This window comes from Xyrauchen texanus, chromosome 32 (assembly GCF_025860055.1).
Source record: "Xyrauchen texanus isolate HMW12.3.18 chromosome 32, RBS_HiC_50CHRs, whole genome shotgun sequence".
In the NCBI taxonomy this organism is placed as follows: Eukaryota; Metazoa; Chordata; class Actinopteri; order Cypriniformes; family Catostomidae; genus Xyrauchen; species Xyrauchen texanus.
In genome coordinates, this window is record NC_068307.1 from 499,769 (window position 1) to 520,086 (window position 20,318).

Here is a 20,318-nt window from a genome sequence, read left to right on the forward strand (position 1 = left end):
AATACATCAAATCCTGCCACAAAAAGAGGGAAGAGTCGACCAAACAGTGATGCACCCATTTACACACACACACACACACACACACGCTCACTCACTCACAACACAACACAACACACACTAGACACTACACACACAACACACACGCACGCACACACACACACACACACACACACACGCTCACTCACAACACAACACAACACACACTAGACACTACACACACACACACTCACACACACACACACACACACACACACACATGTTGTGTTTCCATGTTTTATGGGGACTTTCCATAGACATAATGGTTTTTATACTGTACAAACTTTATATTCTATCCCCTAAACCTAACCCTACCCCTAAACCTAACCCTCACAGAAAACTTTCTGCATTTTTACATTTTCAAAAAACATAATTTAGTATGATTTATAAGCTGTTTTCCTCATGGGGACCGACAAAATGTCCCCACAAGGTCAAACATTTCGGGTTTTACTATCCTTATGGGGACATTTGGTCCCCACAAAGTGATAAATACACGCTCACACACACACACACACACACACACACACACATGCACACACACATGCACACACACATACTACACTCACGCACACACGCTCACACACACTCACGCACACACACACGCACAGACACACGCACACACACACACACTCACACACTTATTCGGCTCTTATTCAAAATATCAAGACAATTAGAAAATAATAAATCTTATATTAAAGAGATAATGCAACAAATCTAGAACTGATTCAACTGGCTGTCAAACACACATTGAGCTACATATAATCTACACGCGTGTAATGTATGTGTATCTTGTGTGTATGTTCTCAGACACTTGTTGAGTGTAAATAGATCACACATCATGACAACAGTCACATCAAACGGATCATGTGTTAAACTTGCTATAGTTTAGAACAGCCACATCTTGAGTACGAAATATCATGTATAATATGTGCAAACGCATATGGAATAATGATACTTCATTGTCACACAGAAACTCAACGTGATTCAGTGTTTATTTGTCTGAATGTAGAACTGATTTCTCTTGTAATAAACTAAGAATTAGATATCGTGTGATAGTAAATGTATATAGATATATCAATAGAATGTATAGAAGTGCAAATAAATGCATAATTCTGTTTGCTATGTTCTGTAATGACCCTATACACTTTTGGTACTTAAAACATTATTTATATATCATGATTGCCAAGAAAAGGGTTAAAAAGCAGGTCTTAATATGTTACACTGACCTTTGAACTCACTCTTACATAATGCAGCTCCTCAACACAGGCAATAAAGCTCATAAAGTCATTATGTGATTTCACTTGTCCTCTGCTCAGACATTTGCATCCCACATGTTGGACATCATATAAAGATCTCTGACAGATAATAGTGTTATTACTCCACAAGACTGTAATAATATGATCAAATCTGATAAACTCACCTAAGGTAGGATCAGCAGATGTATAGATATCGTTTAGTGATCCATCTCCTTCCTACATGGTCCTGTCATGTTAATATAATAAAGATGTCTGTAATATTTTTAGTTCTATGTATTATGTAATACTATGTAATACAATATAGCATGCATAAGATAATTCTTTATCTTAGGCCACTCCCTCTTAGTGCAGTCACGTGCAGCACAGTGATGTCATCATATCCCGCCTTCAATACAACTGTAAGCGGTGACTAGTGTAACTGTGTAATTGTGTAGTTTCTTTTTAGATTTAAAGATATGCACAAAATGTTGAATAAAATGTCAGCATTTGGTCTATACAGCAAAACAAACTTGACAAATATAATACATTAAAATACACTTTATTGTATGTTACATTAATAAAGGTTGCACTTTAATGGTGGTTATATAAATGTTACATTTATTCGATAACAGTAGAAATAAAGAGATCTGTGATTGATAAGCTTAAATCTAAGAAGATTTGAGAATTTCACAAAAATGATTATAAAATCAATATTGGGCCATTCTCAAAAATGTGGACTTTCCAAATTGTAATTTCTATTCAGCTTTCACCTATAAATGCATTTATTATTATTTTTATTTTTTTACATCTTGACATTATTACTATTCATAAAGGACATCTTGACTGTTGTTCTTTTGTTCAGCACTAATAACAGTAACAGCAGTGACAAACTCACTTAAAAGATTCATTTTCTGAGATGATGTCAACAGCATCATAAAATCAGACATAAATCAATAAATCATACCATTAAAATATTCTTTCTTTCAGATAAACATTAACCAAAGCAACACCAATGACACATCGAAATGACCCATGTGAAGAAGAAAAAACAGTAAATATTATTTTATTTGTTTTAACATGTGAGCAGCTTCTTCTTCCTCTGAACTTTGACCTTGGAAGTTTTGGGATTTTTAAATGTTTTATTTTTTTATATTGGTAAAGACAATGGCGCCAAATCAAGGGACAACATTCTTTCAAATTATTTAAACGATTAATTATTTTGTTTTGCTTTTTTGCACACGTGTTATTCTTTACACTCATTCTTGACCTGAGAAAACAAAACAAGTAAAAAATAAACATAAATGTCAAAGAGATGTACAAGATGAAGTTTTCAGGCAATCGACAAATTCTAAAACATTTTCTAAAAATATGAAAAACAATACAGTCAGCCCAATTCATATTATTTAATAAAATGTTATAGAATGATAATTTTAAAATTGTTATATATTTTATTTGACTCTTTAAACTCTTTCTCATGATTGAAATGTCAAGGGATATTTTTTTCAACATTTTACTACATTTCTCTCACAATATTCTCGTCAGAATTTAGTCAAATAGCACATATTCAAAATCATCAAACCGTGTTAATATTAAATGCCACACACAGCTTCATAGTGCACACTTGTATCAGTGCACTACGGTCCTTTTTATTATATATTAGCAGTAAAAGTCCAGACATTATAAGGACAAAAACAATCATTCATTCATTCACGCGCATGCGCTCACACCTGACGCAGTTTCCACGGTGACCTCACATCCTGTGTATCATTTCCTGTACATGCTGAGGCAGATCTGGCCAGTTTCGCGCTCATCGGCTGTCAGTAACAGCAGCAGCACACACGAGTCTGAACTCCGCGTCTCTTTGTCCGCGATCATCATGACACACAGGTGATCTTCAGTCCCTCTGCTTCTGGGTGAGTGTCATATATAACACACACACACTAAACATAATACACATACACCCACACAACCTCACTCGCTCGCGCACACTCTTACATACAATCACACTAACACACACACACACACATACTCTTAAACACATACACACTCTTACATACACTCACACTAACACACACACACACATACTCTTAAACACATACACACTCTTACATACACTCACACTAACACACACACACATACATATACTCTTACACACACACACACTTACATATACTCTTACACACACACACACACAACACATACACTCACACTAACACACTCACAACACGTGTTACACACACACACATTCACAACACAACTCACAACACGTGTTACACCCACCCACACACACACACACACACTTACACTGTCTCACACACACACTTACACTGTTTCACTCTCACACACACTTACACTGTCTCTCTCTCTCACACACACACACTTACACTGTCTCACACACACACACTTACACTGTCTCTCTCTCTCACACACACACACACACACTTACACTGTCTCTCTCTCTCTCACACACACACACACACACTTACACTGTCTCTCTCTCTCACACACACACACACACACTTACACTGTCTCTCTCTCTCACACACACACACACACTTACACTGTCTCTCTCTCTCTCACACACACACACACACACTTACACTGTCTAACTCACACACACACACTGTCTCACACACACACTTACACTGTCTCACACACACACACTTACACTGTCTAACTCACACACTGTCTCTCTCTCACACACACACACACTTACACTGTCTCTCTCTCTCACACACACTTACACTGTCTAACTCACACACACACACACACACTGTCTCACACTTACACTGTCTCACACTTACACTGTCTCACACTTGCACTGTCTCACTCTCACACACACTTACACTGTCTCTCTCTCACACACACTTACACTGTCTCACACACACACTTACACTGTTTCACTCTCAGACACACTTACACTGTCTCTCTCTCTCACACACACACACACTTACACTGTCTAACTCACACACACACACTGTCTCACACACACACTTACACTGTCTCACACACTCACACACTTACACTGTCTAACTCACACACACACTTACACTGTTTCACTCTCAGACACACTTACACTGTCTCTCTCTCTCACAGACACACACACTTACACTGTCTAACTCACACACACACACTGTCTCACACACACACTTACACTGTCTCACACACTCACACACTTACACTGTCTCACACACACACACACTTACACTGTCTAACTCACACACACACACTGTCTCACACACACACTTACACTGTCTCACACACTCACACACTTACACTGTCTAACTCACACACTCACACACTGTCTCTCTCACACACACACACACTTACACTGTCTCTCTCTCACACACACACACTTACACTGTCTCTCTCTCTCACACACACTTACACTGTCTCTCTCTCTCACACACACTTACACTGTCTAACTCACACACACTGTCTCACACACACACACACACACTGTCTCACACACTTGCACTGTCTCACACTTGCACTGTCTCACTCTCACACACACTTACACTGTCTCACACACACACACACTTACACTGTCTCACACACACACACACTTACACTGTTTCACACACACACATACACTTACACTGTCTCACACACACACACTTACACTGTCTCACACACACACACACACACACACACACACACACTGTCTCACACACACACACACACACACACTTACACTGTCTCACACACACACACGTTATACACACTCTTACACACATTCACTCTCTTACACTCTCTTATACACACACACACATATATATATATACATACACTCACACTCTCTTACACACACAAGTTATTCACACACTCGCACTCTTACACACATTTATATATATATATGTATATACACACACTCTCACACACACACACACACACACACACACACACACACACTCTTCAGTGATGTGTCAGTAGGAAGTCATGGCTGCTTGTATTCTTCCTCTCTCGTGAGTCTCTGAGCAGCTTCTGGCTTTTACTTCATAATGACCTGAATGGATGTTTTTAACAGCTGTAGTCTTTGGTTTATTGCTTTATTGTTGTTTAAGCGCCAGTGAACCTGTGGTGTATTGACTGCACACTGTTCTGCCTGTGTTTGCTGTACGTCTTAATGTCATTTACAGCGATGTAAAGATTTAATGGACACGTGTCAGAAGTGTACAGTATGTGAATGTTGTGTTATAGTCCTTTAAACGTTATTAAACAACCCTTACGTTTATTTGGTGGTTGTATTGATGAGCAGTGTTGGGTGTAATGCATTACCGAGTAATTCATTACTGTAATTAAATGACTTTTTCATTGCAAAAAGTAAGGGATTACTCTTAATCTTTCATTCATGTAATGAATGACCACAGTGTAAATAAACAGAAGGATAATAATGTGCGTTTGAAAGCTTACAATGATCTGATCGGAGGTCAGCTGGTTTGTCACGTCTTTTGTGCTTTTTTTGGAGTGTCCTTCGTGATTTAGGGGCAGTTTCATGAATGTATGTGTTTAAAGGGGCAGTTCACACAAACATGAAAATTCTGTCATCATTTACTCACCCTCGTGTCATCCCAGATGTGTGACTTTCTTCTGCAGAACACAAATTAAGATTTTAAAAGAATATTTCAGCTCTGTAGGTCCTTACAATGCAAGTGAATGGTGACCAACCATAAAAAGCACATAAAGGCAGCACAAAAGTATGACTTGAGTGTTTTAATCTATCTCTTCTATAGAAATAGTTTCAGATTTGGATTAGAACAGACCTAAATATAACACTTTGTTTCTCACTATAAACCTTGACATCAGCAGTCTCCTTGGCATTCATGATTTGAAGCTCGATTACACTTTATCCAGCGCGCTGTGCACGAGTCAAGTTCTAGGAAGTGAAATTGAGTTTGAAATCTGGATTGGCAAGGAGACTGCTGATGTCAAGATTTATAGTGAAAAATTCGTTATATTTTGGTCTGTTCTCTCCAAAACCGATCGTATCACTTCAGAAGACATTAGCATTTTTTTGACCACCGGGCACAACAGTTCTGATCGCAAAACTGCATCAATCTGGGCCAGTTGGAGCGGTTACAGTTTCTTTTTCCAGTATGGTGGAGAGAAATCAGAAGAATTTACGTAACATCATACCTTGCTCAGAACCATTCTGCCCGATGGTGGAAAAGCTGCTATTGATTACTTTTATGCTGCCTTTTTGTGCTTTTTTGAGTTTCAAAATTCTGGTCACCATTCACTTGCATTGTATGGACCTACAGATTACTTATGGGTTACTTTTATGCTGCCTTTTTGTGCTTTTTTGAGTTTCAAAATTCTGGTCACCATTCACTTGCATTGTATGGACGTGCAGATTACTTATGTATTACTTTTATGCTGCCTTTATGTGCTTTTTGGAGTTTCAAAATCTTGTCACCATTCACTTGCATTGTATAGACTTACAGATTACTTATGGGTTACTTTTATGCTGCCTTTATGTGCTTTTATTAGTTTCAAAATTCTGGTCACCATTCACTTGCATATGGACCTACAGAACTAAAATATTCTTCTAAAAATCTTTGTGTTCTGCAGATGAAATAAAGTCACACACATCTGGGACGGCATGAGGGTGAGGAAATGATGAGAGAATTTCCATTTTTGGGTGAACCATTCCTTAATGCAGTGTTTACACCAGACTAACAAACTACTTTATCAACTTCTGATTCTCTTAAACACAATATAAAGCTCTATTTGGGTATTTGTCATCATGTGTTAAACATACCAAACGTCGTCTAAAACTACTTTAAACAACATTTATGGAATTCTTAAGCTATATAATTATTATTATTATAGTGATTCAAATGATGTGAAACAGTTACAGCACATAATATATGCACGTTTTTACCTTAAAGGACAAAAAAGGTTCATGTCAAGCTGCACTGTTGATGTTTCTGCCTATTTGGATTTTAAAAATGTTTAGTTTTAATGTCTAAAAGGTTTTTGTACCTTTGGTCAAAGAGTCTAGTTCCCAGACTCCGCTCAAGACTTATGGCTAACTTCAGTAGTAGTGACCTCTGACCTCTGTCTCAGTCTGGGTGGCTAAAGGTTGAATGTGTTTTGGATACGGGATGATCCTGGATGTAATGCATGTCTGCACTGGTTTATGCCGGTTAAGGATAAACTGATAGCTGAACTGGATGCCAGAACATCTGACGAGGAGAGGGAGCTTGTTTCTGTCAGACTGGAGAGGTCAAGCGTTGGATTGGCGTTGTATGAAGGTTAGAATGGTTTAGAAAGGGCAAGAGGTTTCATAGCAGCTGTCACTCATTGCAACATTTCTGTTGAGGATACATACAGCTGAAGTCAGAAGTTTACACACATCAGCCAAACACATTTAAACTCCGTTTGTCACAATTCCTGACATTTAATGGTAGAGAACATTCCCTGTCTTGGATCAGGGATTTGTGATGCCCGCTCTGATATCTTGACTTTGTCGTCCTTAAACCATTTGCTAAATAGTGATAGGGCCCCGTGCGGTCGGTGTCCAACTTCTTAGAGGGACAAGTGGCGTTCAGCCATGCGAGATGGAGCAATAACAGTTCTGTGATGCCCTTAGATGTCCGGGGCTGCACGCACGCCACAATGGGTGGACCAGCGTGTGTCTACCCTGCGCCGAGAGGCGTGGGTAACCCGCTGAACCCCACTCGTGAGCGGGACTGGGGATTGCAACTATTTCCCATCAACGAGGAATTCCCAGTAAGCGCGGGTCATAAGCTCACGTTGATTAAGTCCCTGCCCTTTTTTACACACCGCCCGTCGCTACCACCGATTGGATGGTTTAACTTGACTATCTAGAGGAAGTAAAAGTCGTAACATGCTTATGACCTGTTAATCAACTCGAGCTTATGACCCGCGCTTACTGGGAATTCGCCGGGGGATCGCCTTCCTGCCTCACCAGGTAAGTGAGGAAGCGATAAGAGTAGTGGTATTTTACCGGCGCCGCCCAGGGCAGACCCCGGGTCCTCCCACTTATTCTACACCCCTCATGTCTCTTCACAGCGCTGTTTCTGAGGAATGGCTTGTTGGAGCGTCTTCTCCATGTGTCTGATCATGGACTAGATCACACGCCGGCTGTTTTTATTGTTTGTATTATTTTCATTGCACGATAGTTTCCAGGATTGATGCTTATGTGGTTTATCGGCGTGACGTCAATATGACAATGGAGTTGAAATACGGGATAACTTTACACAGAGTTTAAAATTAGCGGTGTAACAGTTGAACTTTCTCATGCTTTAGTTTTATTCTTCAAAAGAGCCACTTTCAACTACATTACCGTAGAGAAAACCGACATGATCAGTTCTAACAATAACGAACCATTGTTTTACTATAGTAGTAATGTTGTCGTTACCCTGGTTGTAGTTATTATGGTTGTCATTATTATGGTTGTCATTATTTTGGTTGTCGTTACCCTGGTTGTCGTTACCCTGGTTGTCGTTACCCTGGTTGTCGTTACCATGGTTGTCGTTACCATGGTTGTCGTTACCATGGTTGTCGTTACCATGGTCCATTTGCTGAAACAATGGATTTACTTTAATAAACATGGTTTTACTGTGGTAATCTTGTAGTAACCATGACTGTATGGATAATTTAGCAGTTACTATGGTTTAACTACAAATACCATGGTTAAATTGTGTTTATTATAATAAAACTATGGTTAATTTTCCTAACGAACTATCAAAGACATTGTCAACCAACAGACAAAAAGTGTTCAGCATCACACAAACCTGAGATGCGTTCAGAAACAAAAGATGGTTTCTGTACTCCAATACTGCTCCAGTGACATCATCAGGATTTGTGGCGATGCGGTTCATGAATAATTAATTGCGTGAACACATCTCGATGGCGTTGTCGCAAGAGAAACGATTACTGTTATCATGATGATCGTGCGTATATGGCGAGCTTTTCAAACGGGTTTGACAGATTCGTTCCATGATAAGTGACTTTTGTTTTTTTAAATAGATGTTACCAAATATTTTGAAAAGTTATATTGCAATGTGAGAAAAAAAAATGATTCATAAAATCCTACTTCCCATGAAAGACTGATTTAAGACATTTTAATTCCAATTAAGGCCTTATTTTTAGGGAAATGAATTCAATGCCTTTTAAGACTTTCTAAGGGTCTGCGGGAACCCCAAGAATGTTAGTATGGTGAGATGAGATGGTACATTGTTTCATAACCTATATAAAGTATATAAAGTATAGCCTACATTAAATAGAAGAGTTGGGTGGTATGCCGGTATATACCATGCAATGATAGCAATATGTCCACCTGGAGAGATTTTGCTAGACCGTTTCAGTGGGCAGGACAGCGACTAAAATGGGCAACAAAAAATATAGCGTGATGTAAGACGTTGGTACGTTCACTCGCCCCTTTAACAAAGCGTTCAAATCTGAGCCAAGCAGCCTGGTGCTGAAAGGTTGACAAGCCATTTAAAGTTGTCTTGTTTCAGAAATACTCTGTGGTTTTTGCTTCACACTTTGGTCCCAAATTCTACATTTGTTACTATTTTAATCCACCATCTTTCATCAAACCTCCCATGGACTGTGTATGCTTGATCTTGGACTAGTAGGTAAAGAGCGTTCGGACCGCTAGAAAGGTCTCTGAGAGCAAACACACAACAGGGACTTGCACCATGTCATGATATGTCACACTTCGACTCCGAATCAACATTGGCAGACTTTCTATCATATGCTGGTGTTTTAGAGAGCGTCTGCTGAAAGTATTCCGTAATCTCGGCATCACCTCAAAGCTCTGCGGGACATGAGCGTTACACCGCATGAGCAAACTTCTCAATTTCACTTCGCCCATGTCACCAACATATGAAGTCATGTCGATTGGGGGCATCAGGCTTATGGGTCTAGTGGTCAGGACCAGAACCCTAAAAAAGTCTCTGTACATTAAAGTGAACATTAGTACAAATCTGATTATTCTTTATTTTGGATTGACCAAATTTCTTCACTGAATTAAACTTAATAAAAATATACTTTTTCCTGTAAATTCAGTGAATGTAATTTAGAGGTATTTTATAAAAGTTGATTTTGTCCTCTTTATTGTTAGTAAGCACGTTTAAACAACCTTATCAGTCGAAACACGAGCGGATTAATCGGTTAAGTGCTAATGATTAATCGTTACGTTATCGAATCGTTAATTCGCCGAATAATCGTTACGATTAACCGATTATCAATATAATCGTTAGTTGCAGTCCTATAACAGAGTTTCTTCATGCATGGCGCACATAACGGACATTGGTATTTGTTGTCAATTATTTTCATGATCTATTATTTTATTAATTAGTTATTTGCAGCACTACAGAACATCACAATTGCTATATGTTGTTGGCTACTCTAGTACCAGTATTGCACTCAGCCTAAGCGCTTTCGGGTTCTGATGATTCCTGGAAATGAAACCCCAAAATGTTACATGAGAGAAATGTTGCATTCGCACGCTGTCATTCATACATGCGTGTGCTCGAGTGACTCATCACAGAACGAATCTGTCAAACCCGTTTGAAAAGCTCGCCATATACGCACGATCATCATGATAACAGTAATCGTTTCTCTTGCGACAACGCCATCGAGATGTGTTCACGCAATTAATTATTCATGAACCGCATCGCCACAAATCCTGATGATGTCACTGGAGCAGTATTGGAGTACAGAAACCATCTTTTGTTTCTGAACGCATCTCAGGTTTGTGTGATGCTGAACACTTTTTGTCTGTTGGTTGACAATGTCTTTGATAGTTCGTTAGGAAAATTAACTATAGTTTTATTATAATAAACACAATTTAACCATGGTATTTGTAGTTAAACCATAGTAACTGCTAAATTATCCATACAGTCATGGTTACTACAAGATTACCACAGTAAAACCATGTTTATTAAAGTAAATCCATTGTTTCAGCAAATGGACCATGGTAACGACAACCATGGTAACGACAACCAGGGTAACGACAACCAGGGTAACGACAACCAGGGTAACGACAACCAGGGTAACGACAACCAGGGTAATGACAACCAGGGTAACGACAACCAGGGTAACGACAACCAGGGTAACGACAACCACGTTAATGCCACTCAGATCAGGATAGCGGAACCAACAACACTCATGTTTTGTTTGCGTCCGGTATGCTCTGAGCAGATGCACATCTGCTAGCTAGCGACAACATGGGGACGTGCAAATACAACGAAAACTGACTATTCAACCAAGATTTCGCAGCATGTCTGAAACCGGTACCTGGCGATGTTTACGAGGCACGGTGTATTTTGTGCAGGAAGTGTTTCAAACTCAGCACGATGGGAATCAAGAGTGAGAAACACAAAACTGCCAAGCCAACCCGCCAACAGACGGCAGGTATTTCCCAGTTCTGTTCTACCCTCGCCTCCACCCCCATGTCCGATACCAGCACCAGGACAAGCAGCAACAGATCTCCAGATAACATTCATGTGTACGCCTGCACTGAAAGCAGAGGTACTGTGGTGTCTGAACACAGTGACAAGTGACGGAGTTGGAGACTTATTCCGACACATTTAATGACACATTAATCTTAACAAGCACGTAACAAATACGAGAATTCTAGTTCCCAGCCAAATGTATCTTTTTACTGATGATTCGTGATTATGATGTTTTATGTTATTGTTTCCCGCATGTTCCATTCTAGAAAGTGTTACATTTAGATCATCTAACTTTTTCACTGGAGCAAGAAAGTCACATTATATGTTACAATAAACAGTTGGGCAAGATTGTCCCTAACTAAGTATTTTATTTTGTTATATCATGTTTACTTGAGCTAGTTTAACCTCGATATATGTCCGTATTGATAAAGGTTATTCACCACACCTAAAATCAAAAGCAACAAACATTTATGAAGGGTAATTTACTCTCGTCAACAGTACTTTGAAACAGGCAATGATATCTAAAATCGTAATGTAATCTCTTGAAGGTCAACAGCTTTTCCTTTCTCGAGCAGCATTGAAAATGGGAGCTGCTAATCTGACTCAGGCCGCCTTTTCTGTTTGATTTAAATATATATATATATATATTATTATTCCTGATCACCTGCTGCTTTTTGGATGGGTACACCTCCAAACGACTCTCTCACTGCCATCCTCCAGGACTCCTTTAGGCCGTCCTCTTCAGTGTGCTTCAGTATGATAAAGGACAGCTTGATATCTTGCTTTAAAGTGTCTTTGAACTCTTGAGAATCTGAGATTTTGCTTGCAAAGTGTTTTTAATGGACTTGACAGTCATAATTGGACACGTAACTGGATAACTGCAACACAAGAAGATAAGGCAAATTTTGCAGGTATGCTTGGTGGGTTTCTTTACCTTAATGTTAGATATCTTTTAAAACCATAGTGTAATTGAATCTGGTTATTCTATTCTTTTGCATCGAGGGTTCTGCGGGAATGTTTCTTGACCCAAGTTATTGGCCGCAATCACATTAGAAGATATTTCGGTGATGTCCTTGACTCCAGAAGAAGCCGTACACATTTGCTTTCTCTGGATCCTAAATGACGGCAAGAAATTCATTTAAGCAGCTTTCAGCTTTTTCAAAACATTTCAGAATTAGCTTGGCTCATTCCATAAGCTTATTGGAGAGCATAGAAATGAATTTCCTGTTAATTACTTTGAATATTAAATATGTTACGTGGTACTGAATGGTAATAGTGGGTGATTCTCAACAGTGACTGGGCACTATATAAAGAACATGATCTATAGGATGGGCTGTATTAACAAAATGCACAATATATGCTCATAATATATACTTGTTGGTATGGGATGATATGGTTATCTCACGGTTTGGTTCTATATACGATAGGAGGTTCATGATTAACAAAATATTACAGAATGTTTTTTTTTTTTTTTTTTTTAGCAAAATGCTGAATTCCTCATGAAAATCGAGTTCTTTAAGACACCATATAAATGCTCAAAGTTGAAATAATAAGAGTTTGTCTATAAGAAAAGATCAGAAATAGTGAGCTACATTCAGTCTGATCAGATGCAGAACAACAGAACTGAACAGAACCGGTCCTGAAGAACTGTGTGTATTATATGAATTAATGTTATATCATGAAATTGTGTATATAATAATGAGATGATCACTGTTTGGAATAATGTGTATCATTTATAAGTAATAACGTTGAGTTTACATTCATTTGTATAAGAAACACTAAATAGGTTACTGTCACTTTAAGAGTTCAACGAGCGGCTCACAGTGTTCCGCTTCAGCGAACATCAAACGAGAATTATTAAATACTTTTTGATCCGACCGTAAAGAACAGGAAAGATATTAAAGACTCGTTGTTTAATGAAAGTGGAGTCGCCTCATCTTTGATGGACACACATTACACGGAGGAAACGATCGGTTTAATCTCAAGCACTTCATCAAAACAAGGAGATTTTCCAGGTATTCCAGTTCTTACTTTTCTAACAGCACTTTAAGGATCTTGTGTGAACAGTGTAGAATAACATGCAGTAGTGGTCAAACCAAGAGAGAGAGAGATTATCATGTTTAATCGCTCGTTTCATTCATGATCACATGCACAGAAACAATGTTGCAGATGAAAAATAAATCTGTCTGTTGGTCGGTCGGTCTTTGTATTAGCATATTAGCTAAACTTGTATTTATTTAAGTGCAATTCAGAATCCATTTTATTTTTTATCAGGTCGACGACTTAAAAACTCAAAACTTTCAGGTGAAAACCGACGTCATATAATGTTTTTATTGTAGATACATTGTTAGTGTGTGTGTGTGTGTGTGTGAGTGTGTGTGTGAGTGTGTGTGTGAGTGTGTGTGTGTGTGTGTGTGTGTGTGAGTGTGGTGTGTGTGTGTGTGTGTGTGTGTGTGTAAAGCTCCTAGTGTCTTATGTTAAACTTTTATTCCACTGTTTCTGCCTTCTTGAATCACATTGAATAAACTGAGCCTCCCAGCTTTGTTTAGAAAGTGTTTGGTCTTTTATTTGTTTTTCCTGCTCTGTTTTCAAGTAACAAAACTCACCTTTATTGTGACACATTAACCCAACGGTTACTCCACCGCTGAGGCCATCTAATTATTAAACCGCCGCTTATCCACTGAAATGAGTCATGAGAAAACGCCGTCATTGTTCATATTTTCCTCCTATCTTTGGGAGAGGAGTGTGTCAGCGTAGGTCATGTTGTCTAACAGCGGAAGAGCACAAGACTACAGCTGAGGTCAAAGTGTCGATGACCCTGGACAGAGGGAAACAAAACCTCTTGTTCTTACGACTATGATAAAGAAGGCATATTAAACTCAAAACCTGACCTCAAACGAGCACTTCTTCCTCTGAAGGCTTCCATGAATTATTGCGTATTGTTGGTGGTTTCGGTGCTGTTGTCTCGGGGTGGGCAGGGCGGTTTCACTTCTGAAAAATGAGACTGACTGCGTCTGACTGCTGGAATGGAAATAGTTTTGAATGCTTGTGTTCTTGCCTGTAAATGAAGCGCTTACAGAATACTGACTTGCTGAAAACATTGACAGTCAATCAACTGGGATGTCTGAATAATCCCACGTGTGTACGACAAGCTCGTGTCAAACAGCAGTCGCTCTTGTGCCAGTGGCCAGTGGCCACCCCACTCACAATTGCCATTTTTGAGCACAAGACTTAACATGTACTGCCTGAAAATTTCTGTGCCACCACAGACTGATCGCTGGCCCTGCCCAGCCACCCCTGTGAAAAACACCTGGCTCCTCCCCTGCCCGCGGCTGTTCAACATCTCTGAGACAAATACGTTGGTTGTACTAATCTAGTCCACCGAAAGAAAACATTTTAGAAATGTGATCGACTGGTATATTAGTCAGGATTATCTGGCTGATATTTGGCATTTTGAAATGATTGGCATCGGTTGATAACCGTGCCCACTGTAGTAGAACTCTCTAAAATGGAGTTTATCAAATGACTGGAAGATTTCTCCGCAGAAGTCTCTCAGAAAAAGTATAATAACATTTACACCCGTACCAATGAATCATGGACAGCTACATTTGTTATCTTAAAAGTAATGTCATTGTGAATATCGGGGTGGTTAAAAATATAGATTTTCTGATGCATCTCGATCTTTGTTTGAGCGATCTCGATATTGATTTGTAAATCTTAAGATCGACCTTTCACTGTTATGTGCAACACCCTTTTACAATAGCTGAGTTTCCACTATCGGGTCAAATGAGGGCGTGCTAGTGTGTGCCAGGGCCAGTTGCATTCCTCGTGCCACCTCGACTGATGTCAAAGGCGGCATTTCGCCGAACTTCCCAGGTTGTGTATTCAGCACACAACGGTACATGTTCAAGAAAAAAACAATACTTAAAAAATGTGGGCACGGTACAAATCTGTCAAAACACCCAATAATGGTCAAAGCGGTGCCTTTTTATGGTGCGATGGACTTTCAAAGATGGTGTGCTGGGACATCGCAGGGATTCCCGGCCCACATGACTCCACCTTCTTGTCTTGTCTTGTCCTTGGGCAAGACATTGAACCCCAAGTTGCTCAGTTGCTCCCAATGGCAGGCTAGCGTGGCAGCTCTGCCGTCATTGGTGTGTGTTTGTGGGTGAATGAGTCCACAGTGTATTTGAATATTGCTAAGGTTAAAAAGCACTATATAAGTGCGGTCCATTTACTTGTCTTTCTGTTTACATTAGAAATATAAATCGTTAGATAACTCGACACCTCATCTTGTGCTTCCCTCTTGCTTGTGAAATGGGCGGCGGGTGTGTGACGTTGGCACAACAGTGACGTTTTGGGGCAATATTGCGGAGTTATTGGTCCGATGGTGGGAGTGCAGATCGATTTTGGTCTGGCGTCTCGGTCCAAGGCTATTGACCCCAGTTGTCCAGTTGATAGCCCTGGCTCGCACTGACCAGATAGTGGAAAAGCAGCTATTGTGAGGAAATCGCTCACATATGCGACCAAATCTCACTGTATTTGACTACAAATGTCTGTTTAATGTTCTTGTGTCACGCAGCATTGATTGAGTAGTATAGTAGAGAAGTTATTAGCACAGAGAGTGTTAAAGCTGCGTACGCACTGCCAGCGACTGTGGCTGCAGGTCGCCAGTGGCTGGCGGTGAAGTCGCTAGTGGGCGTTCCCACTACTGGTTGCCTAGTAACGTTTATAAATGACATTCACGGATGTCATTCCATTGCTGTTGACAGCGAATCTCTTTTCTTGCCGCTAAAAACAAACATTTAGGAGGGAAAAGACTAAATATAAATGGAATCAGTACATAAAATGCTTTATATCAAAGATGAGTGAGAAACAAGGCATGCTGTTTGCCATAGCGGCGGTTTATCTGTGGCGGAAACGCAAACGCCGGTCTGTCTGGGTCCACAAAGTCCCCGCGATCTCAGATACACCTTTCCACACAGTATTTTTCTTAAAAATGTCCTTGTATGTGGGAAGAGACATATCATAGAGCACTGGAACATTTCTAACAGCAAGAATTAGCCTTTCATCCATCTTTCCGTTACTGAGAGAGAGAGAGAGAGAGAGAGAGAAGGATCACGTGAGCTCTCCCGTCTTCTCTCCTATTGGCTGTCGCTTCCGTTAGTCGCTCTTCATTTGAATAAAGTTGAACTTGTCTCAACTTTGTCGCGTCGCTGGACACGCCCACATCTAGTCGCCAACAGTCGCGATAGCTCGTGTCGCCGAAAGTCGCTGTGCTCTCATTGAAAATGAATGGGATGGAGTCGCTGTCGCGCGCGCGATGTCACTGGCAGTGTGTACGCAGCTTAAGAGTGTTGGTTTAACTCGTTGTGGTCCAAAGACGAGATCCACAGATATGTCATTGAATAATGTCTCTTTTTAATGCCCTTTCTGTTCTTTACAGTCAGTTGATTAAAAACAACTTTTTGTTATAATCGCACATGGATGCGCTAAAGAAATCATGTATGTCTTCACGTTATCCGCTCTTATTGGCTGATGCCACTTGTCTTAAAGAGACAGTATCGATTAAGCACGTGTTCTACATATCAGTGTAAATACTCGTAAATGGTACAAATCATGCAAGTAACAAAACATGTAACAAAAATATAAACAAATGTCATTCCAAAACATTTATTGAAAGTATAGACTGAATTTGAACATTACGATAACATATAGTTCGTACCTAGAAGGTGCCTTTTAATAATTAAGAAACCCTGTAGGCCTAAATCCCCATAATGTCTGCAGGATGTAAAGGAAAGTTGACAAGTCATGAAGGTCATGTTATATCATGTCTATGATTAAATGTACGGTGTAGACGTGATGGAGCATGTGGGTATCTCTCTCAGCTAATGCTCTTAAGGTATGAATTATATATTCGTCACATTTAATCCTTTGAATAATGTCAAATTCAGTCTATTCCATCAATTAATGTCTTGAAATGGCACATGGTGTTATTTTGCATATATTTTTGTAACGTGTTACTTGAGTGATGTGCAACCTGTTTACATCTAAACGCATACATGTTTTGGGGTTTCATGACCCTTTCAATCAGGTTGCGTTCACATGATTGTGATGCAATCGTGTTGAGTTGTGTAAGGATGGCATGGTAACATCAGTCTTTGTTTAAATACTCAGAAGATGTTTTAAATAACACCCTTGCGATATAAATGTCCTGTAGAGACGTTAACTGTCCTGCTGATTAACGGCACCTTCATTATTTTTCTCATTGTGAGCTTGTTGTAAAGACACGATAAATCCCGCTAAAATAAATGTCCTGCACATATCTGATTTGAGAGGGCTGCAGAACACTGCCGCTAAATGTCTGGAGGTTGTGTGATTCATGCGCTTTAATTAAGATTTCCTTTGTCCCACAGGATTCCAGGTCTGTGTGGTGAGCGAGAGTAAAAGAGGCCGCTGAGAAGGGATTGCCCAGGGCCACAGCGCCCAGAGTCTGAAGGTAAATGAACCAGGATGTGCACTAAATAAATGACATTCACCTTTACACCTTCAGAGTCTTCACAAGAATTCTCCTGCTATTGATTGATTTTTCTGTTGTTAGTTCTGCACATATTCAAACTTGCCATTTGAAGATGTGTGAAGTCCGGTTTGGCGTCAATGATTACCCAACGCCATTGGTTCTCATGAGTCTCGTAACCAATAACAACATGTCAAATGTCCAGATGTTTTAAAGCACAAACGAGGAGAGCTGCAGTGGAGGGCAAGATTCACCGTCTCACACAAAGCTGTTGTACGTCTTCAAAATGAAGTGGTCATTTCTTTATTGTGCAATAAACCCCCATTTCTTGAAAGGAGGTTTTTGCATGAGGCAGTTGAACCAAATATAACCATGCCATGCACTTTTGCCTCTCACTAAATGCCTTTTAAAAACGTTATTTGACATGTGTATGACATTATCACACATAAAATCCCCACATGAAAATGCAAGCTGTTGATTAGAATATCCGTGTAAGACACTCTTGAGACATTTCGGAACAGTAGCGGTGTAGGGGAGCATAGTGTTGTCACGGTGCCAAAATTTCAGTAGTCGGTACCAATACCAGTGAAATTTCACTGTACTCGATACTAGGGATGCACCGAAATTTCGGCTGCCGAAAATTTTCGGCCGAAAATGGCACTTTCGGCACTTTCGGTTTTCGGCCGAAAGAGAAAAAAGGCCGAAAATATATACCTCCTCGCCCCGCCCCTCAGTGCTCAGATTTCAATCTGGATCGATCTAGCCCTTATCACAGCGCTACCAAACAAAGGCCGATCATGTCAGCGGTGTGGAAATTCTTCAAAGTTTCTGATAAGGACATCACATTTGCGATCTGCAGTGTTTATTCAGCAGAACTTTCAAGATATACAGTGAGGAAAACAAGTATTTGAACACCCTGCTATTTTGCAAGTTCTCCCACTTAGAAATCATGGAGGGGTCTGAAATTGTCATCGTAGGTGCATGTCCACTGTGAGAGACATAATCTAAAAAAAAAAATCCAGAAATCACAATGTATGATTTTTTAACTATTTATTTGTATGATACAGCTGCAAATAAGTATTTGAACACCTGAGAAAAGCAATGTTAATATTTGGTACAGTAGCCTTTGTTTGCAATTACAGAGGTCAAGCGTTTCCTGTAGTTTTTCACCAGGTTTGCACACACTGCAGGAGGGATTTTGGCCCACTCCTCCACACAGATCTTCTCTAGATCAGTCAGGTTTCTGGGCTGTTGCTGAGAAACACGGAGTTTGAGCTCCCTCCAAAGATTCTCTATTGGGTTTAGGTCTGGAGACTGGCTAGGCCACGCCAGAACCTTGATATGCTTCTTACAGAGCCACTCCTTGGTTATCCTGGCTGTGTGCTTCGGGTCATTGTCATGTTGGAAGACCCAGCCTCGACCAATCTTCAATGCTCTAACTGAGGGAAGGAGGTTGTTCCCCAAAATCTCGCAATACATGGCCCCGGTCATCCTCTCCTTAATACAGTGCAGTTGCCCTGTCCCATGTGCAGAAAAACACCCCCAAAGCATGATGCTACCACCCCCATGCTTCACAGTAGGGATGGTGTTCTTGGGATGGTACTCATCATTCTTCTTCCTCCAAACACGGTTAGTGGAATTATGACCAAAAAGTTCTATTTTGGTCTCATCTGACCACATGACTTTCTCCCATGACTCCTCTGGATCATCCAAATGGTCATTGGCAAACTTAAGACGGGCCTTGACATGTGCTGGTTTAAGCAGGGGAACCTTCCGTGCCATGCATGATTTCAAACCATGACGTCTTAGTGTATTACCAACAGTAACCTTGGAAACGGTGGTCCCAGCTCTTTTCAGGTCATTGACCAGCTCCTCCCGTGTAGTTCTGGGCTGATTTCTCACCTTTCTTAGGATCATTGAGACCCCACGAGGTGAGATCTTGCATGGAGCCCCAGTCCGAGGGAGATTGACAGTCATGTTTAGCTTCTTCCATTTTCTAATGATTGCTCCAACAGTGGACCTTTTTTCACCAAGCTGCTTGGCAATTTCCCGTAGCCCTTTCCAGCCTTGTGGAGGTGTACAATTTTGTCTCTAGTG

The 20,318-nt window shown here is 40.1% G+C and overlaps 1 protein-coding gene across 1 annotated transcript in view; it reads left to right on the forward strand.

The window, feature by feature from the left end:
* Positions 1–3,064: 3,064 nt before the first annotated feature.
* atp13a3 (ATPase 13A3) overlaps positions 3,065–20,318 on the forward strand; it is a 64,630-nt gene continuing 47,376 nt past the window's right edge. Inside the window, exons 1-2 of the mRNA XM_052101642.1 lie at positions 3,065–3,184; positions 18,121–18,203. The gene's annotated coding sequence lies outside the window, so the exon portion shown is untranslated. The remainder of the gene's footprint in view (positions 3,185–18,120; positions 18,204–20,318) is intronic.